The 20,997-nt window shown below is 39.2% G+C and overlaps 1 long non-coding RNA gene across 1 annotated transcript in view; it reads left to right on the forward strand.

Moving 5' to 3' along the window:
* The window catches only part of LOC140593886 (uncharacterized), a 224,617-nt gene that overhangs the window by 179,989 nt on the left and 23,631 nt on the right, over window positions 1-20,997 (forward strand). Inside the window, exon 2 of the long non-coding RNA XR_011994253.1 lies at window positions 16,932-17,051. This is a non-coding gene — a long non-coding RNA (uncharacterized lncRNA). The remainder of the gene's footprint in view (window positions 1-16,931; window positions 17,052-20,997) is intronic.

Below are 20,997 nucleotides of genomic sequence, written 5' to 3' on the forward strand. Positions count from 1 at the left end.
CTGAGCAGAAAGCTATCAGGATTTTAGGATATTGAGAGTACTAGACTAAGGTTTGTCCCTGTAAGAAATTTGAAGTTTGTTTGATTTTTCCAAAGATATAGCCAATAGAACACTCACCTATGATAAGGGCTTCCCTTTGACTTCCTGGGGTACTTGGAAGGTGAGAAGCTACTGGCAGGCTGGTAGATACATATTTCCTGAATTAGAGTGCATTGGGAGAGTTGTACATAGGATTACAGAATTTCAATTAGGAACAAAGGGTCACAACTTAAATTTTAATGTTTTCAAAATAAAAGTCTTGCTCATATGGCGGACCATAATAGCTTGGTCAGATTACTGGAGAGTATTTGGAGGTAGGGTCAAAACCAAATTTTGTAAGACACAGTTTTAGTTCTGCTCAAATACTGATGAAGGCCTTGAGGTTCTGCAACACACAATACATAAGTGGAGTTGGTAGATTTCAGAGAAGGGGTCACAATTATAGACTGCTGAGTCAGGTGACTTGGAGTTGAGGAAGTTCCTACCATCTGTGTGACCTGGTGGTAGTCAGAGACAATTAACACCTAATTCACCAAGCCAATGTGAGGATAAGTAGAATCACAGGTCAAACGCCCAGCATGAGGTGTGACACAGAGTAGGTGTTCCATATATAGTTATAATTATTTCTCTGGAAAAAATTGACAAGGAAAATGGTTAAAGAAAAAATTGAAGCTGCTTGGACTTAGCAAAGTGACAAAATACAGAGTTAATCTTTAGAATACATTTTTTAAAATGAAACTCATACAGATGATAAAGAGTCTACCCAAAATACTATTTTTGGATTTCAAATTAAAACATTATATATATATAATATATATATATATATATATATATATATATTATATATATATATATCAAACTGAGCTGTTCTCACCCAGCAGGACGATGTCCTCTGCAAAATAGAATCCACATGTTGCTCAGCTACTCTTGTTTGGAAGGAGAGGACCAAGTCTTTTAAAAGCTTGGTTTGGGGGATTCCTGGGTGGCTCAGAGGTTGAGCATCTGCCTTTGGCTCAGGGTGTGATCCCGGAGTCCTGGGATCGATTCCTGCATCGGGATCCTTGTATGCAGCCTGTTTCTCCCTCTGCTTGTGCCTCTGCCTCTCTCTCTCTCTCATGAATAAATAAATAAAATCTTTAAAAAAAAAAAAAAGACCAAAACACCAAAGTATTAAAAGCTTGGTTTGGATTAAAAAGCTAGGGAAGTAAAAAAACATCCTGGCTTGATGACATTTAAAATGTGAATTTGCTCTTTCAAAAGGCCACTTCTGTCTGTTTCTCGAAGTGGTATAAGCAAGTTTTAAAGTTGTGTCCAGGGCATTCCTGATGTGAACACTGATTCACAAGTACAGCTTTTCTTCTGTGTTTTGAGGCCAAAATGTTTCCTTTGCAAATACTTATCTCTGAAAGGATAGCATAAGACTTCTGGGAAATGAGTCCATGCATAGTACATACTGTCGTTGTTGCCACATGAGTGCTTAGATGGGGTTGTAAGAGCTGTAGAGGTGGTAAGTTCAGACTCATAGAGGTGCCAGGGCAGCATCAGTGGCAGAACATTGAGGAAGGCTGCTTTGTGGTTGTCACCCTATACCACTGATAGTACATCCCTAACTATCAGCTCCTTGCCTTGATTCTTTTTAGATTTTTCTATGCTTCCTCTTTGGGGAAGAAAGGATTTCAAAATAGGCTAACTCTGGCCATTGAGATAGAAGGAAGCAGGATATGGAGTAAAATAGGGAGGCAGGGGCTGAGAAAAGCAGAGGCTGAGGGGTAAATTCTGGCATAAGATGTTGATTGCTACCTAGCAATGAGCTCTTTTGCTAAGATATCATTCAGTTGAAATTCTAGACAGATTACCATCAGATTTTATTCTTTGTATTTGCCCACTTTACAGACTTATTTTGATACATACTGAGCTCATGTACCATTCATGATTTTTTTTTTGGTTTTTTATCCTTCTTTATTTGCTTAATATTATATCATCACATTATAATAGGAACATTTTCTTTTTTAAAAAATTTATTTTTTATTGGTGTTCAATTTACCAACATACAGAATAACCCCCAGTGCCCGTCACACATTCACTCCCACCCCCCGCTCTCCTCCCCTTCCACAACCCCTAGTTCGTTTCCCAAAGTTAGGAGTCTTTTTGTTCTGTCTCCCTTTCTGATATTTCCCACACATTTATTCTCCCTTCCCTTATATTCCCTTTCACTATTATTTATATCCCCCAAATGAATGAGAACATACAATGTTTGTCCTTCTCCGATTGACTTATTTCACTCAGCATAATACCCTCCAGTTCCATCCATGTCGAAGCAAATGGTGGGTATTTGTCGTTTCTAATGGCTGAGTAATATTCCATTGTATACATAAACCACATCTTCTTTATCCATTCATCTTTCGATGGACACCGAGGCTCCTTCCACAGTTTGGCTACTGTGGCCATTGTTGCTATAAACATCGGGGTGCAGGTGTCCCGGCGTTTCATTGCATCTGTATCTCTGGGGTAAATCCCCAACAGTGCAATTGCTGGGTCATAGGGCAGGTCTATTTTTAACTCTTTGAGGAACCTCCACACAGTTTTCCAGAGTGGCTGCACCAGTTCACATTCCCACCAACAGTGTAAGAGGGTTCCCTTTTCTCCGCATCCTCTCCAACATTTGTGGTTTCCTGCCTTGTTAATTTTCCCCATTCTCACTGGTGTGAGGTGGGATCTCATTGTGGTTTTGATTTGTATTTCCCTGATGGCCAGTGATGCAGAGCATTTTCTCATGTGCATGTTGGCCATGTCCATGTCTTCCTCTGTGAGATTTCTCTTCATGTCTTTTGCCCATTTTATGATTGGATTGTTTGTTTCTTTGCTGTTGAGTTTAGTAAGTTCTTTATAGATCTTGGAAACTAGCCCTTTATCTGATATGTCATTTGCAAATATCTTCTCCCATTCTGTAGGTTGTCTTTTAGTTTTGTTGACTGTATCCTTTGCTGTGCAAAAGCTTCTTATCTTGATGAAGTCCCAATACTTCATTTTTGCTTTTGTTTCTTTTGCCTTCGTGGATGTATCTTGCAAGAAGTTACTGTGGCCAAGTTCAAAAAGGGTGTTGCCTGTGTTCTCCTCTAGGAGTCTGATGGAATCTTGTCTCACATTTAGACGTTTCATCCATTTTGAGTTTATCTTTGTGTATGATGCAAGAGAGTGGTCTAGTTTCATTCTTCTGCATGTGGATGTCCAATGTTCCCAGCACCGTTTATTGAAGAGACTGTCTTTCTTCCAATGGATAGTCTTTCCTCCTTTATCGAATATTAGTTGACCATAAAGTTCAGGGTCCACTTCTGGGTTCTCTATTCTGTTCCATTGATCTATGTGTCTGTTTTTGTGCCAGTACCACACTGTCTTGATGACAACAGCTTTGTAGTACAACCTGAAATCTGGCATTGTGATGCCCCCAGCTATGGTTTTCTTTTTTAAAATTCCCCTGGCTATTCGGGGTCTTTTCTGATTCCACACAAATCTTAAAATAATTTGTTCTAACTCTCTGAAGAAAGTCCATGGTATTTTGATAGGGATTGCATTAAACGTGTAAATTGCCCTGGGAAACATTGACATTTTCACAATATTAATTCTGCCAATCCATGAGCATGGAATAGTTTTCCATCTCCTTATATCTTCCTCAGTTTTTTTCAGAAATGTTCTATAGTTTTTAGGGTATAGATCCTTTACCTCTTTGGTTAGGTTTGTTCCTAGGTATCTTATGCTTTTGGGTGCAATTGTAAATGGGATTGACTCCTTAATTTCTCTTTCTTCAGTCTCATTGTTAGTGTATAGAAATGCCACTGATTTCTGGGCATTGATTTTGTATCCTGCCACACTACCAAATTGCTGTATGAGTTCTAGCAATCTTGGGGTGGAGACTTTTGGGTTTTCTATGTAGAGTATCATGTCATTGGCGAAGAGGGAGAGTTTGACTTCTTCTTTGCCAATTTGAATGCGTTTAATGTCTTTTTGTTGTCTGATTGCTGAGGCGAGGACATCCAGTACTATGTTGAATAGCAGTGGTGAGAGTGGACATCCCTGTCTTGTTTCTGATCTTAGGGGAAAGGCTCCTAATACTTCCCCATTGAGAATGATATTTGCTGTGGACTTTTCATAGATGGCTTTTAAGATGGTGAGGAATGTTCCCTCTATCCCTACACTCTGAAGAGTTTTGATCAGGAATGGATGCTGTATTTTGTCAAATGCTTTCTCTGCATCTAATGAGAGGATCATATGGTTCTTGGTTTTTCTCTTGCTGATATGATGAATCACATTGATTGTTTTACGGGTGTTGAACCAGCCTTGTGTCCCCGGGATAAATCCTACTTGGTCATGGTGAATAATTTTCTTAATGTGTTGTTGGATCCTATTGGCTAGTATCTTGTTGAGAATTTTTGCCTCCATGTTCATCAGGGATATTGGTCTGTAATTCTCCTTTTTGGTGGGGTCTTTGTCTGGTTTCAGAATTAAGGTGATGCTGGCCTCATAGAACGAATTTGGAAGTACTCAATCTCTTTCTATCTTTCCAAACAGCTTTAGGAGAATAGGTATGGTTTCTTCTTTAAACTTTTGATAGAATTCCCCAGGGAAGCCATCTGGCCCTGGACTTTTGTATCTTGGGAGGTTTTTAATGACTGCTTCAGTTTCCTCCCTGGTTATTGGCCTGGTCATGTTTTCTATTTCTTCCTGTTCCAGTTTTGGTAGTTTGTGGCTTTCCAGGAATGCGTCCATTTCTTCTAGATTACCTAATTTATTGGCATATAGCTGTTCATAATATGTTTTTAAAATCGTTTGTATTTCCTTGGTGTTGGTAGTGATCTCTCCTTTCTCATTCATGATTTTATTAATTTGAGTCTTCTCTCTCTTCTTTTTAATAAGGCTGGCTAATGGTTTATCCATCTTATTAATTCTTTCAAAGAACCAACTCCTGGTTCTGTTGATCTGTTCCACAGTTCTTCTGGTCTCGATTTCGTTGAGTTCTGCTCGAATCTTTATTAACTCTCTTCTTCTCCTGGGTGTAGGATCTATTTGCTGTTTTTTCTCTAGCTCCTTTATGTGTAAGGTTAGTTTTTGTATTTGAGTTCTTTCCAGTTTTTGAATGGATGTTTGTATCGCGATGTATTTCCCCCTTAGGACTGCTTTTGCTGAATCCCAAAGATTTTGAACGGTTGTATCTTCATTCTCATTAGTTTCCATGAATGTTTTTAATTCTTCCTTAATTTCTTGGTTGGCCCTTTCATTTATTAGCAGGATGGTCCTTAACCTCCACGTGTTTGTGGTCCTTCCAAACTTCTTGTTGTGATTTAGTTCTAATTTCAAGGCATTATGGTCTGAGAATATGCAGGGGATGATCCCAATCTTTTGGTATCGGTTCAGACCCAATTTGTGACCCAGTATGTGGTCTATTCTGGAGAAAGTTCCATGTGCACTTGAGAAGAATGTGTATTCAGTTGAGTTTGGATGTAAAGTTCTGTAGATATCTGTGAAATCCATCTGGTCCAGTGTATCATTTAAAGCTCTCGTTTCTTTGGAGATGTTGTGCTTAGAAGACCTATCGAGGGTAGAAAGAGCTAGATTGAAGTCACCAAGTATAAGTGTATTATTATCTAAGTATTTCTTCACTTTGGTTATTAATTGATTTATATATTTGGCAGTTCCCGCATTCGGGGCATATATATTGAGGATTGTTAAGTCCTCTTGTTGGATAGATCTTTGAGTATGATATAGTGTCCCTCTTCATCTCTCACTACAGTCTTCGGGGTAAATTTTAGTTTATCTGATATAAGGATGGCTACCCCTGCTTTCTTTTGAGGACCATTCGAATGGTAAATTGTTCTCCAACCTTTCATTTTCAGGCTGTAGGTGTCCTTCTGTCTAAAATGAGTCTCTTGTAGACAGCAAATAGATGGGTCCTGCTTTTTTATCCAGTCTGAAACCCTGCGCTTTTTGATGGGGTCATTAAGCCCGTTCACGTTCAGAGTTACTATTGAGAGATATGAGTTTAGTGTCATCATGATATCTATTCAGTCCTTGTTTTTGTGGATTGTTCCACTGGACTTCCTCTTAAAGGGGAATGTTAAGAGTCCCCCTTAAAATTTCTTGCAGAGCTGGTTTGGAGGTCACATATTCTTTCAGTTCCTGCCTGTCTTGGAAGCTCTTTATCTCTCCTTCCATTTTGAATGAGAGCCTTGCTGGATAAAGTATTCTTGGCTGCATGTTCTCATTTAGGACCCTGAATATATCCTGCCATCCCTTTCTGGCCTGCCAGGTCTCTGTGGAGAGGTCTGCTGTTACCCTAATACTCCTCCCCATAAAACTCAGGGATTTCTTGTCTCTTGCTGCTTTAAGGATCTTCTCCTTATCTTTGGAATTTGCAAGCTTCACTATTAAATGTCGAGGTGTTGAACGTTTTTTCTTGATTTTAGGGGGGGATCTCTCTATTTCCTGGATCTGAATGCCTGTTTCCCTTCCCAGATTAGGAAAGTTTTCAGCTAGGATTTGTTCAAATACATATTCTGGCCCTCTGGCCCTTTCGGCGCCCTCAGGAACCCCAATTAAACGTAGGTTTTTCTTCCTCAGGCTGTCGTTTATTTCCCTTAATCTATCTTCATGGTCTTTTAATTGTTTGTCTCTTTTTTCCTCAGTTTCCCTCTTTGCCATCAACTTGTCTTCTATGTCACTCACTCGTTCTTCCACCTCGTTAACTCTTGTCGTTAGGACTTCTAGTTTGGATTGCATCTCATTCAATTGATTTTTAATTTCTGCCTGATTCGCTTTAAATTCTGCAGTCATGAAGTCTCTTGAGTCCTTTATGCTTTTTTCTAGAGCCACCAGTAACTGTATAATAGTGCTTCTGAATTGGCTTTTTGACATTGAATTGTAATCCAGATTTTGTAACTCTGTGGGAGAGAGGACTGTTTCTGATTCTTTCTTTTGAGGTGAGGTTTTCCTTCTAGTCATTTTGCTCAGTGCAGAGTGGCCAAAAGCAAGTTGTATTGGGAAAAGGAGAAAAAGAGAGGAGAGAAAGAAGGAAAGAAAAGAGAAAAAGAAAAAAGAAAAAAGGAAAAACAAAAAGAAAAAAAAGAAGAAAAAGAGAAAGAAAGGCTAAAAAGGGTGGGGGAAGGAAACAAATTAAAAAGCAAAAACCAAACAAACAAACAAAAAAAAGACAAAAAAAAAAAAAAACCCACACACACAAAAAAACCCACGGGGGAGTATCTTCTGATTCTGTATACTTTAAGTCCCTTGACATCCCCTGGAACTGGTCCGTCTAGCTGGTCTTCTGGGGGAGGGGCCTGTTGTGCTGATTTTCAAGTGTTAGCACTTGGGGGAGCTGCTCTGCCCTCTGCCTGGTGCAGGGCTCAGTGGGGGCTGTTTACCCCGTGAGGCCCCAGGAGGAACAGCCACAGTGGCGGCGGCCAGCTCCGGAGCCCTGGAGTCAGCCTCCGCAGTAGCTCCAGAGCTCTCCGTCTGCAGGGCCTGGAGGCTCCGGGGCGGGGCCGCTGATCTGCCCAGCTCCGGGCAGGAGCCTCCTCACTGTCCTGGGCCCTCCCGGCCTCTGCCTGTCCCTGGGGGAGGCCGGATCCTGGGCTGTGTCTCGGCGCCCTGTGCTCCGGTGCCTGCGCTGTTGCATTTGCGCTCCCCCCGGCAGCCCCCTCCGCGGAGCCGCCGCCAGAGCCCCCGAGCTGCTCCGGGTCCCGCTGTGCGCGCTGCAGCCCTTAGGGAGCTCGGCGCACTCTCCCGGGGCACAGGTGTCTGTTAGTGTCCCAGGGAGCCCGAGGGCATCCCCACCCTCCTGGGTCCTGCTCTAACTCCCTGCGAGCCCCTTTCCATCCGGGAAGGTTGGTGCAGCTCCTGCTTCTCCGGGACTGGGCTCTCCTGTCCTGGGGACACTCGCCCTTGGAGGCCTTTTGTGTCTTTATTTCTTTTTCCCCGTCTTCCTACCTTAATAGAAGCCCGAACTCTTCTCACTGTAGCATTCCAGCTGTTCTCTCTTTAAATCTCAGGCCGAATTCATAGATTTTCAGGATAATTTGAAGGTTTTCTAGGTAATTTGGTGGGGACAGGTGATTTGGGGACCCTACTCCTTTGCCATCTTGCCCCTCCTCCACCATTCAGGATTCAATCAGAAAAACAGAACCCAATATATTAACGTCTTTGTTACTGGCATTGGACTTCTGCAATTGTGGGAGCTGGTTAAGCAGTCTCTGTAAGGCTATTCCTTTCATATCTGATGCTGGAACTTGCAGCCTAGAGGCAGGCAGTCAGGAAGGGTATGATAACCAACATAGAGCCAACCAACCTAATCCTAAAGTTCTGCACTAATGACTCAAGATATGTAAAATAGTGGTCATCCAGATGATGCTGAATAGGCTTATATTTCCAGGTTATCGACACAAATCAATTTTTTAATAAAAACATTAATGTGTAGGGCACTTGCAATTTGTGAAACATGCCATTCTTGATCTTGGGGTTGTAGGTTTGAACCCCATGATGCGTATAGAGATTACTTAAAAATACAATCTTAAAAAAAAAATTACTGCCTGAGAAGTAGTCTGAGATCCTTAGGAGCTTGTGGACCTCCAGTCTGGGAAGCATTGTTTTAATGGAGAAAGTAAATAGTCAGACAGACTGTATTCAAATTCTACCTCTATTACTCAATGACATCTTGACAAGTTCTTAAAATCTTCATATGTCTATTTCCTTATCAAAAAATAGAAAGTAATATACGTATATAATGCAATGGTTGGAAGAATTCAGTAAGTCCCTAATTCAGTAAATATTTATTGACATTTTATTATATGCCATTTTGTTAAGTATTCTTCTAGGTCCTGGTTGTATAATAATAAATGAAAGGGCATAATCTCCAGGTAGGCAGAGACAGACAAAAATTCATATGTGGAGTGGGGTGGGGAAGTGAGCATGCATTAGGTGATTATAAAAACTAAGAAAAAATAAAGCATAAAGCAAGACTAGGAGACAGAGGATGAATAGGTAGATTCTATTACATAAAAGGTAATCAGGGCAGCCGGGGTGGCTCAGTGGTTTAGTGCTGCCTTCAGCTCAGGGCCTGATCCTGGAGACCCGGGATCGAATCCCACATCGAGTTCCCTTCAGGGAGCCTGTTCTCCCTCTGCCTGTGTCTCTGCCTCTCTCTCTCTCTCTCTCTTTCTCTCTCTGTGTCTCTCATGAATAAATAAATAAAATCTTTTTTTTAAAAAAAGGTAATCAAGGAGCTGTATTAGCTATCTATTGCTGAGTAAAAAGTTACCCCTAAAGTTAATGGCTTAAAACAACATAGAATAGAACTCTGCAACAGAAGCAGCTGTTTCATCAAAGGAAGCAAGAGGGATGTAACAATCTTTGTATTCTAACTATAGGAATGACATCTCCTAAATGTTACCATATTCTATTGGCTGATAGCATATCTAAGGGAAGGGGATTATATAAGGTTATAAATAGCAGGAGATGGGAATGTTTGGACACCATCTTAGAGGCTGCTTGCCGCAGATAGGCTCTCTAAAGAGAGAATGTTTGAATGAATATTCAGTTAAGTGAATAGTGAGCTCTGCGTTTAACTCAGGGAAGAGCTTTCCTAACCAAAGGGGATAGTAAGTACAAAGAATTGGAGGTGAAAGTGTTCTTGATGTGCCCAAGGGAAAGAATGGAAATCAGAGTTGCTGGAGCAGAGTGAAGGAGGCAGAGGGCAATAGTTACAGGAATTAGAGGGGCCAGTTCATGTGGGACTATGAAGGCCATGGGAAAATCTAGATTTTATTCAGAATGAGATGAGAGGCCATTAGAAGACCTTGAGGAGTGGAGTCACATGAAATGATTTATCTCTTAAAAGACTCTGGTTGGTGATGGGGGAGTAAAAGCAGAATCAGGGACACCAGATGAGATGCTGAGGTGAGTAATGATGGTGGCTTACAGGAGGGTGGCAACAGTAACTGGAAAATAGAAAGCATTCCATCAGTGTCAGCTATAGGGCTATTATTGCCTTGATTTCTTAGATCTCTGATTCTCAAGCAATTATATACCTAAGTCTTGCCTGGGGAACTTGTTCTAAATACAGATTTGAGGCTTTACTCACAGGGAGAGTGATTTAATATGCTTTGGTGGTAGGAAGATAAAACATACATGTATATCTTAAACATCGAACTGATTATCCTGGCTCAAATTGTTCATGGCTGCCTATGGTGTTATGCCTTGTTGGTGTTATTTTTCACAAAACACATAGTAAATGTAACACGAAGACTTCCTCCCCTTCCTCCTGGGTACACAATCATGCACAGATTGGAATTCCCTAATTCATTCTTGGGAGAGGTTTGATTGCTCATGAAAACTTGGATGGTTCTCTTGTGAGGAAAACAGACAGAAGAGTAGAAAGGAGCCTCTTCCCATGGTCACTGTCCCTAGTTCCGAGGAAGAGAGATCAAGGTGGTAGGGATATGTTTATTTTGTTACCTTTTCTCCAAATAACTCTAATTTCAGGCCTGCAAATGTGCCTCTCTTTTAATCAAATCAGGGGTGTCTTAAAAAGAAACATGTTGCCTCAATTCCCAATATAGGAATTGGAAAGGAGAATTATGTTTCTTTCGTATAGTCTTGACAATGCAGCAGATTGTGTTTGACACATTGTTAATGACACAAAAGTTTGAAAAATGACTTAGCTGTGTGATAAACTAGGCGTGCTGCTTGGACAGCTCATTCTTACTGATAAGATATGAAATCATATTCAGTCAAGCCAGTGATGTTTGTGTCTGGCTTTTCCAGTGTGTGTGTGTATGTGTGTGTGTTCAGATGGAAGCTTAAACACCTCAATTTAAGGGCACATGGTCCTTCTTAGGAATTGCTAAGTTAGAAATTGTCTCCTTTTCCCCACCTGCATTTCATATGTTATATGTAAATTTTCCTTTATAATTAAAATTTTTAAGAATAAGTGTTTTTCACCCACTTTGGAACACCAGTCCCACTCTCTAGAGTGAACTAATATCAAGTTTCTTGTGATTCTTTATAGAAACATTTCATGTATATACACAGATCTTTTGTTTATCCACATAGGAGCATAATACATACACTGTTCTATCCCATACATTTTTTCTATACTATTTTTTTCCTCTGAACAGTTAAATACATTTTTTCTTTGAATAGGGAAACACATTGTAAAATGACCCCAACATCACAAGAAGAGGTAGTATGAAGTATGAAGTAAGTCTTCATTTTACCAAGTTATCCCGAATGTCCCAGCTCCCTTTTCCAGAAGAAATTCCTTATTATCTGTTTCTTATGTCTCCTTCTAGAGATGGTCCATGCATGTAAATGCAGAGGTGTATTTATGTCATTCTTCAGATTGCATGCTATGTCTTACAAATCACTTGACACTTCTGAGCAATGGGATAGGAGACAAACGGTTAGTACACAATGCAAGGGCCCTCCCTGCCTGTTCCGGAGGGGAAATAATGACACTGGGTTAGGAGAACTGAAGATCAAACAAGAATCCAAGAATATGAGCTCCCCAGACATGGGCAAAGAGGTGGGGGATGTTGGTTTAGCAGAGGCTTGGCCTGAAGAGGCAGAGATGAAGGGAGCTCTCTGTGACCTTAGCCTGGACCAGAAACAGATTAAGATGCTAAAAACCATTCTTAATGAGATTCTAGAACAGAAATAGACTGGCATCCAGTAACTGGATAAAAGGTCTATTCTTCTAAGCCAGCTCCATTTGACTTTGCTTGTTATTACATTAATGTGCTGTTGGTGTCCAAACAGCTGGACAGCAGCCTTTCTGAATGTAATAAAAATTTGGCTTGGATTCTTAAATGAAAACAATTTTATTGCCACTTGCAAGACTCTTAAAGGTAGGAGACAAATGTCTTAATGCTGACAATGCTTCAGGAAACAGCCTTTAAAACCTTAGAAGGCCAAAATGAAAGCAAGAAGAGTGTGGTGCTGTCTCTGTGACCCAAATTCTGAGATTACAAGTCTCAATAGGGAGTACTCTTTGAGTCCATCTTTCCCTTCCCCATATTCAAGTTACTGTTCTTCCTCCTTGTAAACAACGGTCTGGGGTGCAGTGAGCTCCTATTTATATATATATCATCAAATGCATTTTGTTGGAGAAACTGATGTTCCATCAGAAAACCATAAATACTTTGAATTCTGAGAACTTACAACCCAATAGTGACCAATTTCCTGGTAATTGTAGGTGATTGGAACAAGAAAAGAGGATTTGAAGATGACAAATAGAAGTATATGATGAAGGCTTGAATTCTGACAGCCTCCCAGTTCAGACAATTTTCCTAAAAGGATTGTCTAAAGAGTTTGTTGACTGACTTTCCTAAGTTCTCAAACAAGCCCATGAATCCTAGGAGAAAATAAACACAGAGTTTATTTCTTAAGCCAAAAAGTGAATCAGAAAGAAAGAAAGAGAAAGTTATTCATTTTTTTTTTTGGTAGGTGAAATTAAGAATGGTTTCTCCTCCTCCACATTTAAATCCATGTCTAACTATAACCTTCCTTTCATTTCAAAACCCAGGAAACACATGCAGAATCTTGGGATTATTTCTTTGAATGAGTTAAGTCAAAATATTATTCTTCATGGGAGGTTGGATTAGTATTTAGACTGCTGATGTGAAGGTTTCCATTTTGGCTTTCCCCCGGGAGCTCTGGCTCAGCCCTCAGCAGCCCTTGTCTCCCCAGAGAATTGGCGTCAGAAGGAAACCTGATTAGAATAGACAAACTGTGGCTGGTGAAGCCCACGGACACCTTAAAAGCTCTAATATGTGAAAGAAATGAAACCCAATTTCTTGTGACCCAGGGTTCTTACTAGAAGTGATGCATACAGATGATACAATTTTCCTTATACACATTTACATTAACTGGGGCAGGGAAAACACATTGAAACACATTTCATTGTTTCAGTCATTTTTACAGCAGTCTTTGTTGTTTTACCTTTTCTGCTTTAATTTCAGAAGATATGTGAAAATGGGTTGATTATTTGTGTGACTTCGTTGTTGTAAAGCAAGCTTGTTTACAGCAATAAAACGGAAAAGAGGAATGTCTGTCCAATTGCCTACATATTCTGTTAGTAGTCTTCTTGTTGCTATAGATGTTCTTTTGTCATGATAATTCTTTCCAAGTAATTTCTGTCCATTGTCCATAAGTTAAAATAAGCAGATCTGGGTTTAATGAGATATCTGATAGCCATTCATCTCACTAGGATCATTGAAAGGTAAGATATTGGTATGTGAAAACAAGCTTTGGGCCAAAATAAAAGCCTATAGAGCAACCCTTAGTAACATTGTCCCTTGTCTGAGATAATAAGCATTGGCCCCCTCACAAAAGTGATATTTAGGTTCTTTTTTTTAAATTTAAATTCAATTAGCCAACATCATTCACTTCAGACATACAGTACGGTTATTCATCAATTTTATATAACACCCAGTGCTCATCATATCTTGTGCCCTACTTAACGCCTATCACCCAGTTACCCCACCTCCACCCCACTCCACCTCCTCTCCAGCAGTCCTCAGATTGTTTCCTATAGTTAAGGGTCTCTCATGGTTTGTCTCCCTCTCTGATTTCTTCCCAATCAGTTTTCCCTCCCTTCCCCTATGACCCTCTGCACTATTTCTTATATTCCACATATGAGTGAAACCATATGATTGATTATCTTTCTCTGATCGACTTATTTTGCTCGACATAATACCCTCCAGTTCCATCCACATTAATAAAAGAATGGACAAGAACCATATGGTCCTTTCAGTTGGTGCAGAAAAAGCATTTGACAAAATAAAGCATCCTTTCTTGATTAAAACTCTCCCCAGTGTAGGTAAAAAGAACATACCTCAATATCATCCAAGCCATATATGAAAAGCCCACAGTGATTATCATTCTCAACAAGAAAAAACTGAGAGCCTTTTTCCCTAAGATCAGGAATAAGACAGGGATGTCCACCCTCATCACTGTTGTTCAACACAGTACTAGAAGTCCTAGCCTTGGCAATCAGATGGTTACCTTCTTGAGCAGTTTCTCAACATCCCTTAAACACGAAACCTAATGTGAAGAGCAGGGGTCTTGGACTGCAGTTGTCCTTGACTAAGTGGGTAAAACTGGTAGGTAAAGCTGGTGGCCCAAGCTGTGGTTGAATAGACAGGTAGAGTGAACACCCTGGTAACACCTACAGCTTGACTTTGCATAATGCAACATCTCTGGCTAAAAGGGAAATTTGACCTCTGTGGAGAGCTGCCTTTACTGTGGTCAGTGTTTGGCTGAGCTGATCATATCTCCTTTGGGACACTATATCAAATAGATAGATCTCAGTCATAAGCTAAATTAAATGCACCTACCTCCAGGAGTGGAAATAAACCCATGATCACTACTTCATACCCAGTATCATTGTTTTTACTGACTCGATCTAATTCAGAAACATTCAATGTATCTTTCTCTTCTTTGCCAGCCACTAGGTTGGACAAAGTATGGTGTCTCAGTCTTTAAGATAACCTTTTTCTTAGAAAAGAATAAAATAATTTCTATGAAATATCTTGATGTGTCTTACTTTTGTCTTTCTAGAACACTGGATCAATAGACTTTTCCCTCTGATATAAAGTATCAGTTTTTAAATTATCAGCATATTTTTATACTGCTATTGATCACTCTATAAATGTCATTGATTCTATATTCTTTTGGAATGTTTTGATACTCAGTTCACTAAGTCTGTAGCTATAATCTTTGGCTTGGTTTCTGCTTTAGTTGAGATCCAGACAGTTGATTGTATTGTTTGAATTCCTTGAAATAGTTTAGTCACAAAATTTTCATTCACTTCCGCATAGGATGTTTCATACATATGCTCTCTGAAGGCATTGTGTATAAATGATGCTTGATGTTGACAAAATACATTTTTGCATATTGTAAAGGCTTTAGTTTAAACCTCAGAGAACTTTGGAATAAGAAACATTCCTAAAAGTATTCCCAGAGCATCAATAGCTTAGTCCAGCTACATATACTAATCTGTATCTAGAACCTTGTCTCTTAGGTCTGGGCTTTCAGCTGACCATATGCCTTTGAATTTACATTATGATTCTTCTTATATTGTAAAATAGGAACCCATGTCTTGCTTTCTCTGATCCCCCCACTTCTCCTACTCTCCATGCCATTCTCAGGCCCCAACAAATACAAGCTAAAATGACAGGGCTTGGTGAGGTTCCTGGACGGGGACATGTACGTCTGCCTCTTTCCATTGTCTCCAGTTGAATCTGGGCGGATTGTAGCCTGATTTGTCTTTCAGTGTGGATACAGGTAGTTATTACTCTGTTTTCTCTTTTCTTCATTCATTCACCATGTTCTGATACTGTTTCCTTTCAATGTCTCTGCTGTCCTTTCCCTCCATTCCTGCTGTCACGCTTTTGGTAGGAGGCCTAGTCACCATATGTCTTAAATATTCCAATAGCCTCATTTATTCACCTAAAAACATGTTGCTGAATGCTGAATGTTCCTGTGTCAGGCCCAGACCCCTGGAGATACAGGTATGAAAAAGACAGCACTGTTTGGAAGGGGCTCTCAGCCTATGGGGAAGGCAAATGTGAAAACAGAAAAAGCATAATACAATGTGGTTAAGTGCTATATAATTGAGGTAGAAACAAGAGCATCAGGAGCCTGGAAGAAGAATTTCAATTTCCTACCAATTGAATTTGTAGATTTTATACAAATTATAGCACCTCGACCAAGTAAAATTCATTAGTTCTGTCTCCTGACGGATTTACCCATCCCTAATTTTTCACATTTTCTGTTTATTCTTGGACTGGATTTTCTAAAAGGTCAGTTTGATCATATCTCTCTCCTCAAACGCTGTCACTTCCCCACCACATACAGATTAAAGTCCAAGTGCTATTTAACATCAAAGTTTATGACAATGATTCATATCTAACCTGGAGTCAACTAGTTCCCCTCTTTTCTCCTCCCTGTCATTCTCGTCCTGTGCAGAGCATTCTACTCTCTTCTACTGTTTACTCACTCACTAATCCCATTTTCCAGCTACTTTGTGCTTCCTCCCTCATTCATCTTCGTACAGTGAATCTGTTCTGCCCCAGAGAAGCTCTAATCTATTGTAAATACACACTTTTAGCTCATACCGTTCACATAATTCTTCCTTCAACTACTTTAAGTGTAAACTATCATTCTCTCAAAAGACTCTTTCTTGCCATCCTCTTGAAGGGAAGGTTCTCTCTTTTCCCCATGGATCAGGTCCATAGCTCATGTAAGGGCTAAGACTACAAGAGAGGACCCAACATTATCTCAGACTTGCACCCCTTTATGAAAACTTTCTCTCTTTTTATTTTTTCTTTCTTCCCACCCTCTCTTCCTTCTTCCCCTTCCTTCCTTCCTTCCTTCCTTCCTTCTTTCTTTCTTTCTTTCTTTCTTTCTTTCTTTCTTTCTTTCTTTCTTTCTTTCTTTCTTTTTCTTTCTCTTTCTTTCTTTCTTTCTTTCTTTCTTTCTTTCTTTCTTTCTTTCTTTCTTCTTCCTGAGAAATATGACAACTATGTAGAGCTTTCTCACTTTTTTGTCTCCCTCCTTGTCACCATCATATCTCCATCCCTCTTTCATGTGTTTTGAGGATGTTACCTCTTACAGCTTCATGACATCATTCATTGTATCAAGCAAGGTGGAGTTTAGATTGCCGGAACAAAGAAATCCCAAATACCATGGCATAGATACATTTGAAGCTCATTTCTGTTATGTAAAATATCTGAGTCCAGGTGTGGCCCAACACCAGCATGATTGAGAGTGTATTAAAGTCTGAGTTCATTTAGAAGTTTGACAGCTTTTAAGCCCTAACCCTCCCTCTTTCTCTTTTGTTACAGATCTGGTCAAGCCAGGAAGGAAACCTCTGTTTTCCCTTCGCTGGCACCAACAGGAAGTCTAAATTACACAAACTCTGGCCAGTTTTGGAATACTCACTTCAGCCCTCAGTTTTAATCACAGTAAGTTCAACTTACTCTCTGCTAAACAAACACAAAATACATGATGACATCATTTAGGCTTTGCTCTCAGCCCTCTTCTCTCCATTCTTTCTACTCTACTTGGAGAATCTCATTCACATCCTTGGCTTTAGCTGCCCTACACATGCTGATAACTTCAGTCCAAATTTCTCTCTTATTCTCGGGACACTTATATCCTAATGAATTGCTAAATGACCATCCCAACCCTGACACTGCAAATTTAGTATGTCCTCAAACCTTTTCCCCCACAATCCTCCTTCTCAGTTTCTTTCTTGGTAGATTGCAATATCATCCATTCTATCACTCCAGGCATCATTGTGGGAGTTAATCTAGGTTCCTCTCTCTTACTTCCACAACATCACTGAATGCTATTCATTACATACCCTGTCTTGTTACTTAAATTGGCTCCCTCCTCTCTGTCTCTACTGCTCCTATACCCTGTTTAGCTCTTTATCATTTCTCTTTTGTAATATTAAATTATCTCCCTGCCTTCTGACTCCTCCCTTCTGATCTATCCTTGGCATAGCTGTCAAAGTAATCTATTTTTTAAAAAATATTTTATTTGTTTGAGAGAGAGAGAGAGAGCAGGAGTGGTAGGGGAGGGATAGAGGGAGAGGGAGAAGCAAACACCCCCGACCTGCTAAGGAAGGAGCCTGATGCGGGGGTATGTGGTGGTGGTGGTGGGGGGGGTTGATCCCAGAACCCTGAGGTTATGACTTTAGCTGAAGGCAGATGCTTAACCAACTGAGCCATCTAGGCTCCTGTCAAAGTGATCTTTCTAAGATGCAAAGATGACCACACCATTGCCCTGTTTAAAATTCTCCACAGGATCAAGTCTAAATGCCATGGTACACAATGATTTGACCTCTGTCCCACTCTGCTCCTACTTTTTTGTCTGTAGGGATTCCACTCCTCAGCTATACTGAACTACCTGTGATTCCCTGACTATAGCCCATATTTTCTTGCCTCTCTTCTGGGTCACATGATCCCCTCTTTGTATTAAACAGCTTTCCCCTGTGAGACTAGCTTACTCTTACTTTCCTTGAGGCCGAGCTCAAAAGTCAACTTAAGGAATCCTGCTTTGGGAAACTTTCTCCCAGTCAGACCCATTTTGCTTCCTTTCTTTTATGCTCCCATCACAGTCTATGCAAACACATACTATAGTGCTTATCCCATGAAGTTATAAATATTGATTTCTTGCTATCTCACCCTAGAGAATGTATGTGAACTCCTTATAGGCAGGTACAGTTATCTCACCTTTGAATATACCACAGTGCCTGATTCATAGGAGACATTAAATAAATGTTTGATGAGTGAATAAATTTAATTCAAGGCCCTCAAGCCAAATTGACATTCATCCACTCACCAGAGCTTTCTATTTCATACCCTGGTTACTAGCTTTTTCCTACCTCCATTCTGGCAACCAGGAACAATTTGTCAATGAATAAAGAGACTTTATTAGGGGGAAGCATTATTATATTTATCAAGTTGGAAAATTAACAGCAGTGTTGTTATAACTGTTGTGGTTGTTTTTAATAAATACAAGACCCAAGGGAAACAGAAATCCAAATTAATCTCTTTTGGTAGTTTATAATCTGATTGAGGATGTACTTTATAAATGTAAGAGTGTGTGTGTATAATAATAAAGACAGTAAATAACTGATCAGTGGACAACATAGGACAAGCTATATATGTTCTCCAAGACAGAAAAGAGATCAATGCTGGTCATTCTGGGACAGAACAGCACCCTGGCTGAGCACTGACTACTGGGCCTAGCAGGTGAAGAGAGGCTGTGTAATATGTATGCATGAGAGTGAGGGTGAGGAGAGGAGTCTGTTTCTGACAGTGGCTTGTTTTAAGGGTGAGTAAAATAAGGTCATATTAAAGAAAGATTCAAATATTGCCTTTTTCAAACTCAACTTGATTATGTAGTAAAAAGAAAAGCTACCAAAGCATGTGAACTGAAACATACTATGTAAAATGCCCAGAAGTACTAAATACAACCTTCTCTGGCAAGGTCAGAAAGCCAAATATATTGATAGAGTTGTGGTTGTATTCATTTATTATTTATTTATTTATTTATTTATTTATTTATTTATTTATTGTATTCTTTTTTATTTTGGAGAAAGACTTACTACATTACTTATACAAATTTAATATGGAACTAGAAAATTCCATGTTGGAAACTTAAACTGGTTTAATGTATTAGAGTCTGGGAAATACTGTGTAGAAAAAAGCATCCAACTATAGCCAGTTGTGCTTTTTCATATGAAAATTTTTGCATCCAAATTTAATTCTAAATCCCCTGACACCCTTATTTGTTGCTGTAAATTATTTCAGTGATACTTATAGAAATACTACAACACACATACACAGTTGTAAAACACAATTAGAAGTGACTAAAAGGAGAATGTTATTGAAATGTAAAGTCACTGATTTCTTAAGATATTAGTATTTGAACCGTAGCAATTCTTGCCTATATTTTACTTCTTCTTAATTAGTCTAAATTTGGTTTAAAATAATTCTCTTTTATCAGTTAAAATTTCTGTATCCTACATATTTTTATTGTAGTTGACATCACACTGTTGGATAAAGGATTATTTTTTTGGAATGAGTACGTCTGTGGAATTATCAAATTTTAAATTAGTGGTAGTCTTTTTCTTCCCTCATCAGATTTGTTGCTCTTGTTGTGATTTTTTGGGTTTTGTTTGTTGTTTTTGCCTAATGGAGAAAAAACATTTATGAAATGAATAAGTCTGGGGCTTAGCAGTTTAGTGCCGACTTCAGTCTAGGGTGTGATCCTGGAGACCCGGGATCAAGTCCCACGTCAGGCTCCCTGCATGGAGCCTGCTTCTCCCTCTGCCTGTGTCTCTGCCTCTCTCTCTGTGTGTCTCTCATGAATAAATAGATAAAATCTTAAAAAAGAAATTAATAAGTCTGTAATTCATAAAGATTTTTTCTAAGTCCATTATTAACATGCTTTTCTTATAATTGTTTAGATAATTGGTTAAATGAAATACATTGAATATTTTTATATTCTAAATATGTAAATATACTATGATTATAGACTTACACATTTAGTTATTTTTCTTCACTTTCTTTGTTTCATTTTGATACCCTGCCCTCAAAATACATTTTAGTACTTTGAAGCATTATATGCATCTAATATGTCCATATTGAATATGATTCTAAAGATGTAAGGAAAAATGTTATATTTATACACAATACAATGTGCCTCTATCTTTGCTTTCATGTAAGTGGCAAAGTGCCTTGAATTAGTTTTTAAAAATAGCAACCTTGGATAGCCACTCTTTCAATAGGACTCTGTTATGTTGTTCTCATTTTTCAATTGAGTTTCTGTTGAGCTGAATTTTATGGCATTAATTACCGACTTGCCTGAGTTGGATTCGTTAAAAAAAAGGCTAAGTACATATCTGACAACCTATATACATTAATCTTGCCTGAGTTGGACTCATTTTAAAAAGTCTAAGTACATATCTGACAAGCTATATACATTAATCTTGGGCTCTACTTCTTTTAAACCACGGGTATTGGTAGAAACCTCTAAACATTGATTGCTCCTTGGGGCTTGGGGTTGATGGGAGGTGGGAATAGTTTCCTGCAAATGCAAATAGTCAATTAGCTTTATAACCACTCTTCAATTAAAATAAAAATAGAATTCTCTGGGGAAAAATCTAACCAGAAAGATCACTTCACCGTAAATAGGACAGTCAATTTTATAGAAAAAAAAGCCTCCAGCACCAAGCACTCATTGCCATATATATTGATTTATTCATTCAGCAAATATTTACTGAGTGCATATGCTGTCCAAGGCATATTGTGTCCATCAGTTACATTTTATACGCATAGTGACATGACTCCAATTTGGCAACAGGGCAAGTAAAACAAGGACTAGTACTAGTTCTAC

The sequence above is a fragment of the Vulpes vulpes genome, chromosome 9 (assembly GCF_048418805.1).
Source record: "Vulpes vulpes isolate BD-2025 chromosome 9, VulVul3, whole genome shotgun sequence".
NCBI lineage: Eukaryota > Metazoa > Chordata > Mammalia > Carnivora > Canidae > Vulpes > Vulpes vulpes.